This window comes from Aythya fuligula, chromosome 1 (genome assembly GCF_009819795.1).
Source record: "Aythya fuligula isolate bAytFul2 chromosome 1, bAytFul2.pri, whole genome shotgun sequence".
NCBI lineage: Eukaryota > Metazoa > Chordata > Aves > Anseriformes > Anatidae > Aythya > Aythya fuligula.
Window position 1 is genome coordinate 29,218,786 of NC_045559.1, and position 20,873 is coordinate 29,239,658.

The following is a 20,873-nucleotide window of genomic DNA, read 5'->3' on the forward strand; positions in this document are numbered from 1 at the left end:
GGTAAATTATTCCCATTTTAGTTATATATGTCATTAATAGAAATTACAGAAAAAAATAGGTTATGTCATCCTTTTAAGTTTCAGGATATTTATTTTCTTTTACAAAAGTATTTTTAGAGACCTTTTTTGTCATTGTAGTTTTCAGAGTCCTTCACATATTGGCAAATTCTATCTGCTTGTTCGGTCTCTTTCTTTTATTTTTTTGACATTGCTCTCTCTCTCTGTTGGGATTCACATGTACACATATTCTTAGATTTCCTTTGTGCCTAAAAATAGTAACACTGCCTGTTCTTAACCTATTTTCCCACATTATGCCCTTGTAGATTCAGATTCACTTTGAAGATTCCTTGAATATCTAAACTCTTCCTCTAGAGCTAGAAAGTTGACCTGCACTCACACTTTGTTCCAGTTACTCAATGAACAACAGATTTATTCACTCCCTCTTATATTTGTTATTTTTAGAAGCTATGTTTGATGTGTATATTTGAGTGGTACGTGCAGAATATTGTTGCCCCTATGTTTAACTTTCTGGTGGCATTCATGTTGGTTCTTCTCCATCTCCGTGATATCTTGTCTAGAGAGAGTAATCATGACCTTATAACTTACCATAATGATAACTTCTATGTAATATCTCATTTGAATATAATAGGAACTTGGATGACTGTCTTCTTTTTTTTATGATTCAGGATTGATGCTTTAAGTCAGATACAGACATAATTCCAACTGGGCAAAAAAAAATTAATATTAGCAGAAATTCATTCTCCCTGTTAAGTGCAGCTGACATAAGCATTAGGTTTTGGGTAAATAAATGGAGTCTTTCCTGATTTAACATTAAAAGATATGCCTGTAAATTTTATAGATCTATAAAGTTCTCTTTATAGATGTTATAAATCTTTATATAAAGCACATCTCCATAAATTGTATTTCTATAAATTGTAAATCTACAAAATTTATAAAAGTATGATATCGAAATGTTAATGAAATAAGCTTTCATTGTGGAATTGTAGCAAGCTGTCATGGTTCCCGGAGAAGGCCAGAGCTTTGAAGAGAATCTCATTTGAACTTCTCTGTATGGGGAGCTCCTGTAAAAGACCATAAGTTTTTTAAACTCAGAAAAACAGTTTATGCAAGATAATTATTTTTAAGATAGAAAAACAAATAAACAAAAAATAATAGCAACACCACATGTGGCTAGGTTGGCCAGAACAGAATAAACAAGGTTTACATTGCTCTTTTCCTGCACAATGAGTCCTTGCTAGCACATTCTTCATCCCATGCTTGGTTTTAACCAGCACATGGTTTTCTGGGATACAGAGAACTAGAAAACTCTCCTCCTGGTTGGATAAGCCCTGCCGCCCTTGGCATTGCTCTGCCATCCCTTGCTCCATTTGGGGACTTCTTTTCTTTGGAGCTTGGTTGGTCACTATGAAGGCACAATTTCCTCTTCATTCCAGATGGTTTTACCTGACTCGCTCTGCTTGAAGAGACAAAATAGGCAATTAAGAACACATAATGAAGCAGGTCATGTCCATCACAGAAGCTGTAATTTAAGTGAAGATCTTTAAAATTTCTTTCTGATAAACTTTCTGATCTTTAAAATTTATATTATGTGGCTGTGAGTGGAAGGAGAGTAAACATATATTGCTATCAGTGGCAATTTTAGGCTCAAAGTCCTGAGATGTTCATCCTAAAATGCTTTCTTGGAACATAAGTAATATAGTCCCATGGTCAGCATTCTTAGGTATTGAACAGGTGTGCATTCTTAGGTATGAAACAGGTGTATAATTTAGCATAAAGTTGCTAAATTCTGGTGTCATTCTTTATTTTGACAAATTACCAGAAAATGAGTTCAAATAAATTCAGTGGGTGATTAGAGGAAAAGAGTTATCAGCATAGTCCTCACTGAAAGCTGATGTTTAGAAACGGCCATTAAATAAAATCTAATGATTCATGTATATAGCTTGGCATGTTGAGGTTAATCTACCGTAGCAGTTTATATCTGTGCAAAATTTGGTTTGAGAAAAACAACCTTTGATGTCTAATTCTTTGAAACAGTGTTAGAACAGTTGAAGAGCACCAGCACATTTGGTGTCATAATATGTGGAACATTATTTGCTGGGTCTGTTACAGGGAAGAAAAAAAGTCTACTACTTGCAGGACATCCATTTATTTGTGCCGTATCACAACAATCAATGAAAACCCAACATAACTAAAAAGGAAAATATCCTGAATGTGGCACTTTATGAACTTCACATGTTTATTTTTGTCAGTGTCTCTTTTATTTTTTCCCTGGGGTAAGTGGGTTTTAAGAAATAAGGAGTTTTCTTGACAGAATGATGACATAAACAGTATTTAAAAACAGAACAAACTCTCATAGTCAGCCCAAGATATAACATATGGAGGGAGAAGCATGTGTTTCTTCTCCTGGTGCACTGGGCTTCAAAGAGATAAGATCCCAGTGACTGAGCCACAGGCTGCATTTGTTTTGTTTTGTTTAATACCTCGATCTAATTTAATATCCACCCTCCATTAATCCCAGTGACCCCTTTTGTAACTCTTCAGACTTCTGGATGTTAAAGCACGCTGCGGCAATGAGCTTCTCATTGCAATAACAGTTGTACAACTGATGTTGACAGTAATTCAAAGTTGTTTTGAAATGGGAGTTTGTGGCAGACATTTAATTTTAAATACGTTAAAGCGTTTTGCCTTGACTTTTCTGTGCTCTGGATCATTTTGAACTTTGCTTATTTATTGGTTCAGTCTAATGTCTATACAGCAAATGTCTATAAGCAATAAGAAAAAAATCAGAAAATAGCTATGCTCTTTTTAGTGAGTGTTAGTGCAATTTTGCTTGTCCCTAATGTTGAGATAATTTCCTGTCTGGCAGGCAATGGCAGTATTTCACTTTTTCATTAAAAAATAGAGAGACAGGAATAAAAATAAATAAATAAAAGAAAGAAAGAGAGAGAGATGTTGTAGTAGATGATGTAGATTACAATAGTAATTGACATAGTGGTTTAGCATGCCACTGGGATAGTGTAGAAAGCTTTCTGCCTTTGAAAACTGCAGTTCAGCCGGTGCTGTCTGGGAACATGAACAGTGATGGAATTTACTTTTTTTCCTGAGTTATTTGATGGAATCCAGATGAGAGAAAATGATATTTCAGTTGTGTGAACCACTAACTCAGCTACCAAATAGCGGTATGTGACTGCTTGCTGGTGATAGTCCAGTCTAAAATTAGAAGCAAAAGAAATTTTATTCTTAGATGAAAATGGCTATTCTTATGGTACTCCCTGTTCTAGCAAGTCACATTTATAGATCATTTATCTCTAATAAATTATCATTCTCAGGTTTGTCCATCATCATGTTCTGTTTTTTTGAGGAGCTATTAGTAAGATGTATTTCTTATTTTCCTAGTTGTGTGTTTGTACAATGAGTATTTCTGAAGTCACATTTTATTTAAGGATGAAAACCTCATGTACAGCCACACCGATTTTTCATGTCTCTGAAAGTGAAATACACTCAGGACATGCATTTTATTGTCTAAACAAGTGTGCTAGCAACCAAGCCTGTTTAACTCCCTGATGCTGTCTTCCTTCACTCTGCCACTTACCAAGTCCACTTGTAAAAAAAAAAGAAGGGCTTCAGGTCTCGTAAGATGCTGACTGAGCTGTTGGAGCATACCAGGCATCAGTAAGCTAACCTGGCCACCTAAAAAAAATCCTTTTTCCAATTTAGCATGCTGAAATTACTCAGTGAAGGGCCTGATGGGTATCACCTAGCAAAAGTAAAGGCAAGGGGCAGACCTAACATCCAGCAAAACTGCCTTTGAGGGAAAGCTTTGATATGTTTTTTCATGTTCAGCTTAGAACTGAAGCCCAGGTTGTGTGCTTGGGCTTATGCAGCAAATCGTGCTGTTGAAAAAAATAGTTTTACAAGACAGTATATATCACTTTACCAAAAAGCGCTAGATTGGTACAGGATGTCCTACCTGAACCAGCTGTTGGTAATGAGAACTGTGGAAACCCAAGGGCTAATTTACATCAGCAGAGACAGAAATGCAGCTGAGAAAGGGAGACCTGAGCCAACCTTTCACTGCTTTGAAAGTCGGAGTCCATTTTGTGGAAGGGGTGTGTCTCATTTTTTTTTATTTTTTTATTTTTTTAAAAAGTGTCTCGTTTCTAGGTATATGTCCAAATTGTATAGAAACTTGCCAGTAACTAGAATAAAAGAATCAGTTTGAACCCAGACCAGAGTGAAGGATAGCTCTCAGGCATCTTATAGTTTCACATTTTTGTCACTAACTGTAGCAAGTAATATCCTAAGCTCCTCATTCTAGGTAGAATGAACTGACTTGAGAATTTGTTAAATATAAGGGACTGACAGACCCCAGACATGCCTTTGCCCAGAGGTTGGCAGCTCAGAAGTGGTGTACCTGCTAACAGGAGCCTGAGGTCCTCCACAAGCTGCTGGAGCTCTCTTTGGCTGAAGTCCAGTGCCTGATTTGGAAACTTGCTTGTGGGAGCTGCTGGTTCGTGACAATGGCCTCATGTTGGCAACTGTTATCCAGTACTTCCACAGCATCCCTGTGGATTTTTTTTTCCTTTCATTTAACTAAATATTATAAAAGATTAACCATGACTTGGAGATAAACTATAAAATTTCTTCATGCCAGAATACTGTCATTACTGAGTTTGGTCAGCTAGCCATTCCATTACAAGTATGTAAGCATCCTCAATCAAGCCACTTTTAGCTAATTAGTAATTTCTATAAGTATGTTTTCTTCCATCCGGAAAACCATATGTTTAGAGACAGTTTTGTAGGCTTCAAAATCCAGCATATTCTCCAAGTGCTTCTGGAATCTGCTTGATTCTCGAAGCATTTATGTACTACACTAACTTATTTGTTGTCAACCCCATTTGGCTAATGGCTGCATATCAGTAAATGAGGATAGTATTTGCATGTTGTTTTCTATTTTGCCTCCAGTTACTAAAATCAAGAAGTACAGATTTGAAAAGGTGAGTTATAGGTGATTGCTTTTATGTATTAATGGTGCCTATGGAGGGTCTCATTAACACTCACAGCATGGAAAATTCCTGCAGCTACCCTACAGAGCTCTGGAAAACATGACTGCTGAGCAGGCTTTATTGTTTATGCTTCATTTTTCTAATTTATTCTGTAAAAGGGTATTTTTGCAGCTTCCATATGACAAATAATATACCATATGGGGAAAAAAGAACTGGACAAAGGCAGCAGGAATACTTTATAAATTCATTTATTTATCGCACATTTTTTATTTTGGGAGTGGGACTTTCATTTTAATTGTGTTCTTGTAAATGTTTGATTTCCAAGCTGGTGTTTGGTACATTATTAGAGCAGCAATCAGTGTTAAAATGTCTTGTTGCAATATTTACACTTGGAAAACTGAATTATATATGTACATTGAATATATATATTTTATAGTGGAGTTATTTTTTCAGCTATAGCATGAATTATATATGTCCTTATGAAGGTATTCATCCAGATCAAATACTACCACTACTTGTTGGTATTTTAGGGTAATTACATAAATTGGAAGCATTTTAATTTAATTAAAAATTATCCTTAAAAAAAAAGGAAAGGAAATATTTTTTATACTCATAAAAGGAGTTCCTTTCTTCTCCTACCAGTAAGAAGATACCCTGTGATTCAGTGGTTCAATATGCATACTGTCAAGGGCAAGGAGACTGTATTCTCTGAGGGAACTGGGATTGTTCAGTCTGGGGAAGTGGAGGCTCAGGGGAGAACTTACTGCTCTCTACAACTACCTGGAAGGAAGCTGTGGGGAGCTGGGGGTCAGCCTCTTCTCATAGGTAACTAGTGATAGCACTAGAGGGAATGGCCTCAAGTTGTGCTGGGGAGGTTCAGGTTGGAAATGAGGAGACATTTCTTCTCAGAAAGTGGTTAGGCCTTGGAAAGTGTTGCCCAGGGAGGTGGTGGAGTCCCCATCCCTGGGGGTGTTTAAGGAAAGGTTGGACGTGGCACTTGGACATGGTTTAGTGGGTGATATTAGTGGCTGGGCAGCTCTTGGATCTTGAAGGTCTTTTCCAACCTTAATAATTCTATGATTCTGTGTTACATGCCATAATGCTTTGGGTTGCTAACAACGCTATAGTGTCTGACCCTTTCTGTCTTCAATTGCATTGGTTGGTTGGTTGCATTGGTTTAGATGGAAGAGCAAAATGGCCCTCCTGTACTGGAACCGATGCCATGGTTGCTCCATACAATAGCCAACAGCAGTACAGCAGTACTTAGATATGTGTTACCTTGAACGCATCAGTCTTCTGTGACCTATATCCAAGGTACTTGTTCATGAACTAAGAAACTGAAGCTTGCAGCCAAGCCTGTCATGCCACCATACTAGCCAAAACATTTTATACATAGGCTGTTGAAAACCTGTGCAGAATAATATCCACTGATTTCAGAGATAAATCTTTTTAAAAGGTAAGATTACTTACAGAATATATTTGGACTTTTAGGATAGTTGTTTCAGGAAATTCAGGAAAACTTGTCTCTTTCAAATACAGTTTCTTTTCTTGATTGTGAAATATACTAATTGTTTAACTGATTATTTTCCCTACATGTATTTTCTAAAACAATATAACCAAATTGTTTGTGAATATTTCCTCTTGAAGGTTGAATATGCAATGTTCAATATTTGTACTGTGCTATTGAATTATGATTTTGCAAAAATATTGTTACCGGGTAGTTACAGGTCCTTCACTGGTTGAATGTGTGTGTGTTTCTCTAAATAATCATATATGTTTTTACCTTTGCACATAGTATTCTCATATGTGGCTTTTGCTCTGATTTTAAAATATAATTTAGCGTGGTTTTTAAAAAAAAGGGAAATAATTCCTTAATTTTAAAGTGAATTTGGAAGTTAGAAGTTGTCATCTGCCATTGATAATAGCATGAAGAGGAGTCCACATGTGAGGAGTCCACAGGCATTTTTGATTCCAGGCATTCCCTCTACACAAAGTCTTGCTATTCCAACTTGTATGTTTTGAATATTTTAATGGACAGAGCATATCAGAGAAAGATCTGCTAGAACTTTTGAAATTTTGTAGCTTGTGAGTATGGTACAATAAATATGGACTTGACATTCTCTGGGAAATTAGAACATCTGTCTGTGTCTGTTCAAGAAAAGTACAAAAAGAAAGGTTTTCTTTGCCCCAGTCACAAAAAGATTCAAACAAGTTTCTCAAGTCCTCTGCTTGTCTTTGTTCTTATTAATTTACAGCTAGCTGCTGTCTGGATGGATTGCCATGCTTGTCATGGGGCCCTATGGTGGCATACAGAGATTAAAAGATCAGGCTCCAAGGTCTCTAAAGTAGAAGAGAGAGAGAGAAAGATGTGACACTCACAGATGATCCCTATCATTTATCAGGACTTTCCAGGAATGTTTTAAATATTCAGTGTTTTAAGCATCAGCTATTTATGTGCTTCTCATCTACAGAGGACAGTTTTTTTTTTTTCTTTTTAAATAGGACTTTTGTGAAAAGTAATGCTTAAGAAAACATCTAATACCCTCCAAAAAGTATGATATTTTTCTTCCCTTTCCTTCTTTTTTGCTATGTTTCCCTTTTAGCCTATATAGGCAATCCATAGGCAATGACTGTACTTTATATCCCACAGCTTCTGATGTAAAATTAACAAGTTCATGAAACTCAAGGAAATATGCACTAAAGTAAAGGTGGGGAGTTGCCATCTAAAATACATTTGTTTAATATATTTTTAATTGAATTTGTTACCATTTTTCCTTTATTGGTCTGAGGCAATTAAGGGCGCTGTTACTTTGATTTTTGTGGATTTTTTTTTTTTTTGTAATCTGGTCTACTGAATGTATTTCTAATACCTATAATAAATGCTGAGAACAGCATACATCACAATGCTTTATTTCACGCAGTTCAAAGAAATGTTTACTGGTGTGAATTTAATGGAGATTTTATAGGTCTGTAATTATAAAGTGATACAAAGTATCACTGAATAGGATGTTAGCCAAGTGTAGATAATGTGTGTTTTAAAAATGCAACAGTTTTCTTGACTTCATTAGTTTAGGTGTGTCACATTTTAGTGCTACTCAGCAGTGTTGGAAAAATTGAATTTTGCCCCCTCGAGAGCAGAGATAAAATGCTTTGTTTTGCCTTCATCTAATGAATTGTAAATTTTTGATGAAGCAGAACAGCTGCTTTTTTTCTGTCCTCTCTCCCTTGCCCCTTGGCATGATGGCCTCTTTTAAATGAACTCCCTGCCCCAGCAGTCAGCCAGTTTGCTTGCCCGTGTCCTAGCCTCCACAAATGTCCCCATGAGCCATAGAGGGACACTGATTAGAAGGGGAGGTGTGAGCTGCTTCAGTCTGCCCCTGTGACCATCAGGCTATGGAAGGAGGAGCTGAGAGCAGCCACACGAGCGTGTGCCCCATTACCAGCCAGCTAGCTTAATGACCGCTGGCACTGTGTGCTCCTTGGGGAGCGTGATGCTGCAGATCTGCTTTCCTCCTGCCATATTTTGTTGCCTTTACTTTGCTGCCTGACAGCCTGAGTAATGGCCTTCTTTGATGATGGCTGAACATAACTCTGGTCAGACGTGTGAAAATATAGCACTTCAAGCATCCAGTTCAAGTATTAGGAGGATGTTTTAGAAATAAATTTAAATAAGCGGGGAAAAAAATCGCCGTACAGCTAGATTGCTAGTATGCGTTGTAAAGAGGTGTGTGCTTATATGTTGCTGCATGATTATCTGTCATTTTGTACTGGTAGTATAGGGAGCCAGAACTGAAAAGGTTGAGCAAATTGCTGCTCAGTGTTCAGGTAGGCATTCAGATATTAATGTCAGCATGAAATCTTTATAATAGCTTGCAGTCTTTTCTGTACCTTTTTTTTTTTCTTTTTTTTTTTTTTTTCTTTCCCCCCAACCTTGTCAATTCATTTTTTAAATCGATTCTTATGTTCTTTTTTTCCTGGATTTACCTAGCGATAGGTTGCAGGTGTATTTAAGTCCTAATGCATGGAAGAGAGCAGAGCATTATTTTGGAGGTAAAGACAGGGAAATAACCTTTCTTTAGCTTTGCTTTTTAAAAGGTGGTTTATCCTTGTTAACATGCTTTTTTTGTTTGTTTGTTTGTTTGATTATTTTTGTTTATTTTTTTAATATTAGTCTTCTAAACATTTTTCCTAGCTTCCTTACAAGGACAATATGGAAGTTATTTCATTGTCTCATTACATCCAAAATGTGCTTATCTATGTAAATGTCCACTTTGTATTTCTTAAAACAGTTGAATTTGCCGGGCAGACTTAACTAGAGCACAGAGAAGGGGAGAAGTTGCTCCATGCTGTTTCCACTCTAAGTCACATCTCCTTCTACATCTCAAGAAAATATGAGACTTCATAGTCTTCTCTCCTCCCTCCCACAGAACACTATGACTATACTTTGACCTTTAAAGTGTTGTACTTTCTTCAGCAATCTTGATGTAGCAAGTCTGGGTGTTAAGTCAAGTGGCAGATACAATCCAGCTAAAAGTTCTACAGGTGATAATTTAATTAAAAGAGAATTATCAATAAGTAGTGATAAGAAATCATTAACTGTCCTTTAAAGAAGTATTCTAGGGATTTTTTATGCTTTGGATTATTGAACTGTGTTTTGTCTTTTGCAGCTCTGTAACATATGGAGATTAAACATCTGTTTGGCTTAAGTGTTTACACAGATGATTATTTGGTTTGATATTTGTTAGAGTCAGTCCATAAAAGCAGTAATAACAAGGCATGAATTAGAATCTGTTGTTCCTTTCTGCTCACTGAGAGAAAACTGTATACCAGAGCCATTCAACCATTCAATTGCAAGAACGCTGAATTTAATTTGGAAACCATGTGATAAAATGCCCCCAAATTTGGTTGTTTGCTTTCTTTCTGATGTTTATTTTTCAGGATACAGTGAAGGATACAGGAGGCTTTTAAAAAAAACTATAGTTTTTTTTTTTTTTTTTTTTTTTGTAATGAGGATTAATTTTTTTAATTAAATCTGAGATTAAATTAAATTAAATTCTTGTTTAGTTTGTCTTCTAACAACTAGATTGTACAACATAAAATGAATGTGATGTCTTTTCAGATAAAATAATTTGAATTATTAATACAGTAAATGAACATACAATTGCCTAGTTTATATATTAGCTGATCAGTAAAGTGCCTGTGTTTCCTAGATTTTCTTTCTCCAGCCCACCAACTATTAGAAGGCTGATGGATATGCCTGTCATATTTGTATTGTTATTAATATTGTTCTGATGCCTAATACCTAGCCTTGAAACAAGACTCCTTCTGCTGAGTTATGAGCAAAACCATTATTTTTTCTAAAGCAAGCTGTACTCTTAATTGTAAAGGAAGACATAGGTATGGTAGCTGAAGTAGACTGGAACCTTGAAATGTTTATTTGATTTGTTTAAGTTTATTTAATAGAATTCAGTATTCTGCATCAGTGAAAGATGTATTTAAAACTTGCTACTTGTGACTGGAAAAAACCTTTCTCCAGTAACTCGATTTTAACTGTTTTAATATTTTTCTTTGACATTTTTTCCAGGAAGATCTTTGAAAACCAAGAAGTTATTTATGAGGATGATGTAACTTCACTTTATTTAGCATGTTTGACTCACGGTGTTCTGATATTTTGATTTGCTTTTTCCCAGAGAATATCAGTTGATGGAAAAAAAGAAAAAAAAAATCAGAGACAACCATTGAATCGCGGAATCATGAAACCATAGAACGGTTCACTAAAATTAATATTATCCATATAGGAATATTATCATCTGACCTTCAGTTAGTGTTGCCAGTTAAAAAAAGGAATGGCGAATATACATGTAATTCCCAAGGTATATTTGAAACACAGTAAAGGAATCTCAGGTTCCTCATCTTCTGCTACCCGACTTAACTAATTTTACTTGATATTAATTGCAAAACTAAAACTCTTGATTAATGTCAGAAAGGACTTTAGCTTTATCTTCTTATCCACCATATAAGATGATTTGAAATTTTGTCTTAACATACAGAACTACCTCACAACTGTTTACTGCTCTTGCGAGCTTGATAGCATATACTTTCCCCAAACTGTCCTGATTTATTAAGTTGCTTCAAAGAAACAACTCTTCTTGGAAGCTGAAACACATTTTAATATTAATAACATGATAAGTGAGCCAGGATAGAAATCATGAGAGAACTTGAAACGATTTGGAGAAAGTGGTTTATTCTAGGGATCTTCACTCGTGTCTTTTGTTCTTGAGGTTACTTCAAACTAAAAGGCCTCATTTAAAAGAAAGAGAAGGCTTTAAAAGGAGAACAGCTCTTTACTGTTGCAATTGTTGAGTAGTCAGCTTTAACAAGTATGTTGCATCTCAAATACAAAAGTATGCATTTTTCAGGTTTAAAGTTTTTTAAAATATTTGTCTTCAGTCAAATAGAATAATGAGAATCATATTGGAGCACTGTATAGAAAAGAGAGAAAATACTTTATAGCAGGTATGTATATCTCATGGATTATGTATTAAAAAAAATTACAAATTCTCTGTCACAAGAAGGGAATTTTGAATGACAGTGGTAGAGAGGTGTCGTGAGAATTTAATTCAGGGTTTCCTATTTTAGTTTCTTGTTTTACTTTAATGTTGTAGCACCCTAAAAATGCATATATATAATAATTTATTTAAATACAGTGCCCCATATAATGTCAGAAGTAGTAACCTAATAAAAATATGCATAATTTACTACCCTTAACTGTTACTCTGATTGTAGTCTTACCCACTTCTAATAAAGTGACTTAATATATTAGTTTTAAGATGTTCTCAGAAAACTACCTACACTGGCCAAAAATCATTATAAGCTTAAAAAATATACACTTAGACTGTTTTGCTTTTGTGCAAAGTGTTAAGAAGTTATTTCTGAGCATATAAAATATTCTCTTTGATTTTACTTTTATAGATAGAACATACTGCAAATTTTCTTTATTGGCGACCCCTGGAGTCTTGTCTCTGTCAGCAAGAGTATTGTAGTACTTGATACAGTACATAGTATATCACTAAATAATATCAAAATAATATTGTTGTTTTCCAGTTTTAAGAATAAAAATAAAGTATCAGTGAGGAAATAGCTTTAAAAGCCAAACATATATTTTGTTATGCTATATGTTAATTATTTTGTGTTGTGTTTTTTTTTTTTTTTTCATATTTATATTTATTTCAGATTGGGAAATGAAAATAGAATACTGGAGTTTCTTTTTCCTTGCTATGAAACTTTAATTTCACAGTACTTTCTCCTTGGCATGTATTAATTTAACACTGGTGATTGGGTTGCAAACCCAAAACACTGGGAAAATGTTTAATTTGAAACTCTGATTCTCATGGAATTTATTAAAAGCATAGCAACTGTAGTTCCTTATCTGCAGAGTATCTAGAATGAATTACAAAAAACAGTTTTGAGATTTCCAGGATAGGGATGTTCGTGGCTACAGGAGTAATTTTCTGGTACCTTAAGTCAGACAAACGGCAGTCTGACTAGATCATAGAATCTTTTTTGTTGGAAAAGACCTCTAAGATCATCAAGTCCAACTGTTAACCTAACACTGCCAAGTCTATTGCTAAACCATGTCCCTAAGCACATCTGCACATCTTTTAAATACCTTCAGCTATGGTGACTCAACCACTTCCCTGGGCAGACTGACCCAATGCCTCACAGCGACTTCAGTGAAGAAATTTTTCCTAAAATCCAACCTAGACCTCCCCTGCTGGAAGTTGAGGCCATTTGCTCTTGTCTTATCACTTGTTGCTTGGTAGAAGAGACCAATCCCCACCCTGCTACAACCTCTTTTGGGGTACTTGTAGAGAGTAATAAGGTCTCCCCTGAGCCTTCCTTTTCTCCAGGCTAAATAACCCCATTTTCCTCAACCACTCCTCATAAGACATATTTTCTAGTCCCTTCAACAGCTTTGTAGCCCTCCTCTGGACTCACTCCAGAGCCTTGATGTCCTTCTTGTAGTGAGGGGCCCAAAACTGAACACAATACGTAGTCTGGTGCGGCCTCACCAGACTACAGAGAGACAACCACTTCCCTAGTCCTGCTCGTCATGCTATTCCTGATGCAAGCCAGGATGCTGTTGGCCTTCTTGGCCACCTGAGCACACTGCTAGCTATTACTCAGCCAGCTATTGACTATTCCTGTATGTATTCTGCTATACTTCTATTTTACTTCTATAGCTAAATGTAGACTAAAGTCAGATTTGTAATGCAGAAATACTAAGTATATTTAACCTTTTTTTTTTTTTTTTAAACAAAACTTTTTAACTGAACTCATCTTCAAATGAAGTTTCTGAATACTCAAGTTGTTTATTAAAAAGCAGTTGGGTTCAGTGTAACCACTGAAAAAATCTTAGTGAGCGAACAGAATAAGAGTACACTAGCCAAATGATGGCATTTTCCCTTATGCATTCCTGTGCAGCAGCAGTTTTTTGAAGTCTTGCTTGCAAATTGATTTCTGGTAAAGTTGTAATACTCATAGTTCAAGCAGAATACACTTTCTTACAGAGCTGCCAATACCTTCTACCAAAAGGTTAAACAGTTCATTTTTCATATGGTGTAAGCTGTGTGTGAAATCAGCTTTTTAAGTGCAAATGTAGATCTGTGTATTGTGGAGTGGCTGGACTGGGAAGCCAAGGCCTGTTTGGGCTGCAAAGCATGCGGCTGGAGAGCATGAAGAATTGGATGGGTTTGGTAGGAGGCATCCAATTTTGAATTACTTTGGCAGATTAACTGAAATGTTTCTGACACTTTTACTGATGGCTAGGATAGGAGGCATGACTAATAGGGAATGGTATTGAAGGGGAAATTGATCTGTGGGTAGAACTTGGGCTACTTAGACATGGGACTGTATATTCTTTTAACAGTAGTTTTTCAGGATGAAATGCTATCTCACTGAAGTCAATGAAAATGTTGACCTAGTAGAAAGAGATTTTTTTCTTACATATTGTATAGAATACAAAGATCTTCCATAGAATATTGTGATCTAACCTGTGTATCTTTGATATTTTATTGTTTCTTTCCAGTTCCTTAGTTTCCATCTGTGTGTGACTTTCTCAGCTATGCAGAAATTAAATATACTTGAATATTTAATACTTGCTTGAATAATAGAAGTGCATAAAGGAGATCCAGAATAAAATTACATGCTATCCTCAGTCTCATCAGTGGTGAGAAAATATTCATCTTTTGTGGAATTCGTACCTTGGTATTACGTAAATAGCCCTGAATTTACTCTGGTGAAACACACACTCATCCATGTAGTGTGTTTCTGCCTGGGCGAATCAGTTCTCAGTGATCTGTTTCCCAACATTAGGTTTGACTAGGTGGAACAAACGAGTTAAAGGAAGGCTGGTATCCAGAGATGAAGGCATATATTTTAAACTTTTCATTCATTTAAAAACATTCTTAAGTATTTTTTAGCAGTTTACTTACACACTACATTTTAATAGTGTATATTCATTTTTTATCTTAGTTTTAAAGGAACTGTACAAATTCCTGGATTCAGTAATCATCTGAGTAAATTTTTGAGTCAGTGATTAGTGTTTCTTATTTTTTTTTAATATCATAAATAACAGAAGGCAAATACCTATGGCTGAAATAATTAATTTAAAGAATTTATTCAACCAACTAGATAGATGGTAAAATATGGATTAACAAGTGAAGAAGTCCTGAGTTTAAGATTAACAAATGCTTAAGAACACCTTAGATTATATTTTTGTTGGAGTTCAAAAAAACTTCCCAAGCCCTCTAGACGGTCTAAATCTGTGAAGCCTAACAAGTACACCAAAAATTTCTGTGCTATGCTGGCAGGTTAACAGGGTTTTAAATGATATAAAAATTATACTTACATCATTACAGATTGAAGTATTACAGTGACACAAAACTGGAAATGTAATATCCTGTGATGTTCAGGTTTTGAGCACAGAAAACAAGGAAAACGTGTCAGTACATAATGGCTATATATTCTCCTTCTGCCTCCAACTGTTCTCTTTTTCCAGAAAGACTGTACTTTTGGATATTGTCAGTAAAGTTAGAAAATTTGTAACCTTTTATCTACACTTTCTCCTCACTGATGGTGCCATTCCATTTTCAGTTTCAGAAATACTCAGTCCAAGGCAGCAATGTTCATGGTGATGGTGGCAACTATTGTAAAATATCTTAATGTTTGCAGGCCAAAAACCATCTTTAGGCAATGTGATACCATTATTCTACATGTTCCCTTCCCATCCTCACCGCCTTCTTCTCTTACAGGGAATATAAATTAGCCGTCTTCATATCAGCTGCGAGAGGAAATGCCTCTGGCTTAAAGTATTAAAAAAAAGGGGGGTGGGCAGGGGAGGGACAGAAAAAAGCCAAATGGCATCCTATTGTCGCATTGTATATTTCATTGTGATACTCAGTGGACTTCTGATCAACAATGTTAGTTACAAATATTCAAAAAAGAGAGCTAGAAATCCCACCACTATTGTTTGAGTCCATGGCAGACATTTTTTACCTGCGGGCTGATTGTTCATGTGAAAGCGAACACATTTTACATTTAAAAGCACTTCAGTTTTTGCTTGGATAAAGTTTCTCTTGCAGCTGGCAAAGTCAGGATGACCTCAAGGTTTTACAAATAAATATGTTTGCTACATTTTCATTATACTAAATATGGAAATTTGTAAGCATAAAAATTGTTGTTTAAAAAAGAAAACACTGAATACTCCCCCAAATAAAAACAAACACAGATTAAAAAAGAACTTCTATTGGGTATGCCAATTTTATCATTTCATATAGCAATCAGAATTTAATTTTAGCTCATTTATGGTGAGATTTGAAACTTATAAAACATCGTTACAGTTCTCCTACTTTAACTCATGTTAATTTCTGTGATTTTCAGAGCTACATCTATAAGTAAAAGCATTTATTGATGGGCTTCTTGCCTCAATTCACCTTTGTGAAATGAAGATTTGAATTTGTCCTGTTATGAACAGGAGCAAGATACAATTTTGCTGTGCAATCAGCAATGAATAGTACGTGTTTGCTGCTCCTTTGGTGGGCAGACAGAGTAAACAAATTTGTGTTTATTCTTGATTTGATTGTGAATGATGGGGGAAGTATTTAGATATTTGTTCAAAAAGGCAGTTAAAGAATAGAGACTATTCTTTAGAACATGATGTAGTTTGTAAATTTCAAGACAAGTGTGTGTGGTATAGGGTTGTTTTTCTTTCAATTTCCATGGAATTGCTTTGTAGTATATTTAGAGGATTTTTTTTTTTTTTAAAGGATGAGGCCATTTATGACATTTTATAGGATACACTTGTGTTTGGTTTAAACATTTTTAAATACTTTATTCTTGTTTTAATACATCTATGATCTGTTATATTTTGAAAATACTAGGTTTTGGTTTCATGTAAAATGTATAACTATTCTAAACTCTCATAAAGATTGTTTTAGAAATAGGAGGTGCATGATAAAAGTCATTGTACATGTCACTGATTAGATGAGTGCATTTAGCTGTTTGTTGTTTGAAAGCTATTTTTCCTGTAATTTTTTAGGCAGCATACCTAACCACTAGACAACAGCAGTATACTTCATTTACTGTTTTAGCATCCAAAGGCTCTCATCTATTATGCTCTTTTAGAGTATGCTTTATTTATTATCCTTTTTTTTTTTTTTTGGCTAGAGAAGATATGGCCATTTCTTTACACAAGTCCAAATCATGTTCCTTCCTGCCCTTGTTGTGGTCCAAGATGAGATTGTCTTTTTAAGGAAGCTGAGATTCTTTAGGTTCATATGGCATTTCGAAAATAATTTCTAAATATACTGTTATCTTAAAAAATGTGTTACAACTAATGGTTGGAATACCTTATGCAGGGTTTATGCTAGCATGGCTATGCTATCTCAGCAACTGAGCCAACCCATTTAGAACAACCTTAGGCACCCCTGTGATGCACATGCAAGCAGAAAATGACTTTCAAAGAATTCGTGATACGGGTTTTGTCTATGCGTATTAAATGTGTACCAAAAAATGTAGACTGCATGTCTGCAAAAATGGATTATTTAATTCCTTAGTTACTAGTATTTTCAGGGAAGACGTGCTCCACAGGTTGCTCAGTATATTCAGGTTCTGACAACACGGACTGCCATGTTTTATCTCCTAACTTCTGTTCATGAATTCATGTTTATGAGGTGTTTTTTGTGATGCTGTAACAGTGGAGACAAGAATATTAACGAAGCAAGTAGCTCTGTGAATTAAGGAAAAATATCAGGGAACTTGGAGTATTTTGTATTATTTAGTCAATTAAAAAATGTGAATTAGCCAATAATTGTTGGCTAGGTTTAACAAGGTATTTCAGTGCCCAAGTGCACAAATAAGAAAATAGTGCCTGGTTCAGTTCCAGATGGACACCTACATTTAGCTGATTGCATATGAACTTTCGAAACTACCAGTGTAGCCAGGGAAGATCTACCCCATGTCCAGGCCTGCAGAGCAAAGCCTTCAGCATTTGTGTAAAATTGTGAATGAATGAATGCAAACATGTTCCTCCATCTACTGTTGGAGAGCAACAAGAGCAGGTTGGCTCCATGGGGAAGATAAAGTAGGGTGTAAACCACTGAAAGGGCGCAAACATGGGGGCAGAGCTCAGGGCTGGTATGGGAGTCCTTTGCTAGCCCCATGCACAGCTAAGGTCCAGGCCCAGGGGCCATCCCAGGAGTCTCATCAGCAGCAAAAAGTGATGGGACCAGAGAAAGAGCTGGAGACAAGGCTACACCATGGGTCCAAAGTCCTTTCAGGTGGCGAAGCTGGGATCATCTGCCTACAGCATCACTGTTGTGGGGAATGATGGCTGCAGACTGAGGTGAAATGGGACCATGGGCAGGGATGGTGGGGCAGGTGGGGACATTAAGCTGCTGGGTGCCTTGAGGGTTCAGGCATTTGTCTGCAAAAGAAACAAAACCAACAGTGCACCACTCAGTTTGGTGGTTGTGTCTGTTAAGTGCACATTAAGAGATATGCTATGTTACTTTTTTCTCACAACATGTAAATCATATATATATATATTTTTTTAACGGAATTACTATTAAACTAATGAGCATGTTCAGTTTTAAGAATCTGCTAATGGTTCTGAGGCTTTTACTAACATAGCTTTTACTAGTACCTGCTACCTTATCTTTGTCTTTTGAATGCAATTTGTAATGCCAAGCTTTTAAGAACTGTTGAAAAACACAATGTCAGTATCAGCAGGCTTTTTAAAGCACACAGTGTTTTGTAAAAAGGGGTTCTTTAATGAGCCCTTCTGGCACCTCTGTTTATATACATCGGGTAGGTGGATTAAAGAACTTCCTTGAATCTAACCTAATCCTCAGCTCCAGTCAAAAGAAGCCTGAATAACACAAGGAAGTTGTTGGTAAAACTAGAAGTTACTGTCTTGCCTGTTCAAGCCCAAACATATGTATCAGAGATCTTAAATAATGCTGATCACTTTGGGGATGTTTTTCCTCAAGAGTTGACAGGATAAGTAGACAAATTCTAAACCCTCTTTAAAGATGATAGGAATGTTATAAAAATCCATTTCCCTGCTTGATTTTTTTTCCCACTTCTGGAGAAGTAAATATATACACAGTATTTTGTTAAAGATTGAAAATCAAATGAGGACCAACAAATTAGGGGGTGTGGAGGATTATCTAGGGCTTAACTGTAAAAGATGTTGCTGCTATTTTCCTTGCACTTGGTAGTGATGAGAAATGCCTGGCATTAGTGTCATTGCTTAAATCTCTGTACCTTTGACGGGGTGATCTTTCAGGTTATGCATTTCCAATTCCTATATCCAAAACCATTTTTCTTTTTCTTGTATCTGAAAACATAAAGGTTGGAGATTATTGATGTACTTCTGTTACCGTAAAAGTTAAAAATGTTGCTGATAATGAACAAACAAGGACATAGAACTAGCTGGTATCATGAGTGCTTTGTTTTCTGGATGAATTTTTTTTTTTTTCTGTCAGGACAGAGTTCCACTAACATACACTTTAACACGCTATTTTTTTCCACTAAAGATATAAATTTCACAGAGGAAAATTTTTTATTTTGCTCTGTTTCACGTTGTTTCTTCAGCTCAGAATTGATTCAATGTCAAACTAGTAACTTAAGAAGAAACCTTAACATATATGTCCTAGCAATACTTTTTCCTCATGGATCTGACACTGAAGTTTTCTAGTTTCTGAGACCATATTTATTTATTTCTGAACATACTAACTGGGGCAGTGATTCTTCCACATGGTAGTGCAGTGTATTCACAGCAGCAGGGTTCTGCAGTTTGCTATGCTTAAATAGTGTTCTGTTTGAATTAATACAAAGATTGCTCTGAAGAGTTTATATGCTCAATTTCAGGGTAATGATAGATTGCAGCATAGAAACATTACTTCAGTCTAAGAGATAGCACGTCTCTGGATCAGATAATGTGGTAGCTGGCTAATTTTCTGTGAATAGGTCTGCTTTGATTTACCGTCATTAAAATAAAGAAAAGAAAGAAAGTACAATACACACTGTTCACTCAGGGGTAAGTGCTCCGTTAAGTTGTATGTGCCTTTCAAGATAATAAGTTAGAAGTTCATTGCATGGCAATTGCACGTTTAACCTGTTTATGACTGTATTATTTTTAAACACTTGATAGATAGTATTAAAACATGTGAAAAGTAGAGAATTATACTCTCCTAGAATGCCTTTGCTTTAGAAATACCTGTTCGTGGAAACTTAGCGTAGTATGAGTAACTTCAGCTTTTCAGAGAAATGAAACAATAGCAGTAATAGATGCAGTTAGCAAGACTAGTGTCTTCTCTAATGATGTGAAGGTTTACAGTGTAGTGACCTACAGAACTGGCTCCCATCCAAGCCTCCTGTTTTACAGTTGTTGCCGGACTGTTTGCCTAGCAACATCCTTAATGGACCCGTAGGGAATTTAGACTTACAGCTAGATGAGTGTAGAATGCTGAAGAGGAAGACCAACAGTTCAGGTAGAGGAAACAACGAGTAGAAGAAAGCATCTTCTCTGACAGAAGCCTGAAACTGTTTTTTTTTTCACAGAAACAGCTCCTTCCTAGTTTTCCTTTCACTTGCTTTATATATATATAAACCTTTATATATATATAAACCTTCAGAGTTCCTACTACAAAGACAAAAAAGTAAACTTTAGTTGATTTTATTATCTTATAGCATAAATGTTTTTTACTTCCCAGCACATGTTTTCATTTAATGAAGTTGTATTGGATGAAAAAAGAGTTTGAAAGTAAAATGAGTGAATTGTGAGGAGACCAAAAATAAATAAATAAATAAATAAAAAGCCTGACAGAAATAAGCAAGGGAATTTTCTGCTGATAACGGATGTCCTTGATTCTGTTTGTCAGTCTTTCAAACAAACTGCTATCTAATAAAGGTTTTCTATGAGCTTGCCCACTAAATTAAATAGTCCCTGCAAAGGGAAAATGTCTTTCAACGTTTTCTGTGGTGTCTAAGTGATGTCTTAGACAAAACACAAATCAATTCTTTGTATATGGGTAATATACAAAGGTAATACTTTCAAACAGTAGAAGTCGAAATTAAGTTTTGGTTATTTTTTTTCTAAGTCACCCTTCTAGATACAAATCTTAATTTGTTTTCTTCAACAGATGCGCTTTTTTTTTTTTTTTTTTTTTTCTTTCCCCAAATTTATTCAGTGAAAGGTTTTGCTGTGCTTCAAGTAACAAATAATGCCAGACACTGTTTGGAGGTCATTAAGTTAGTTCTTTCTTCATAACATTGCATCAA

At 35.6% G+C, this 20,873-nt stretch overlaps 1 protein-coding gene and 1 long non-coding RNA gene across 4 annotated transcripts in view; one reads left to right on the top strand and one right to left on the bottom strand.

The window, feature by feature from the left end:
- Nucleotides 1-20,873, top strand: part of IMMP2L (inner mitochondrial membrane peptidase subunit 2) — a 454,134-nt gene that overhangs the window by 145,712 nt on the left and 287,549 nt on the right. The window lies entirely within an intron of this gene.
- Nucleotides 17,938-20,109, bottom strand: LOC116491980. Its single transcript, XR_004253541.1, has 3 exons — nucleotides 20,039-20,109; nucleotides 18,855-18,927; nucleotides 17,938-18,012 (listed from the first exon to the last, which is right to left on the bottom strand). It is a non-coding gene; the product is annotated as an uncharacterized LOC116491980 (long non-coding RNA).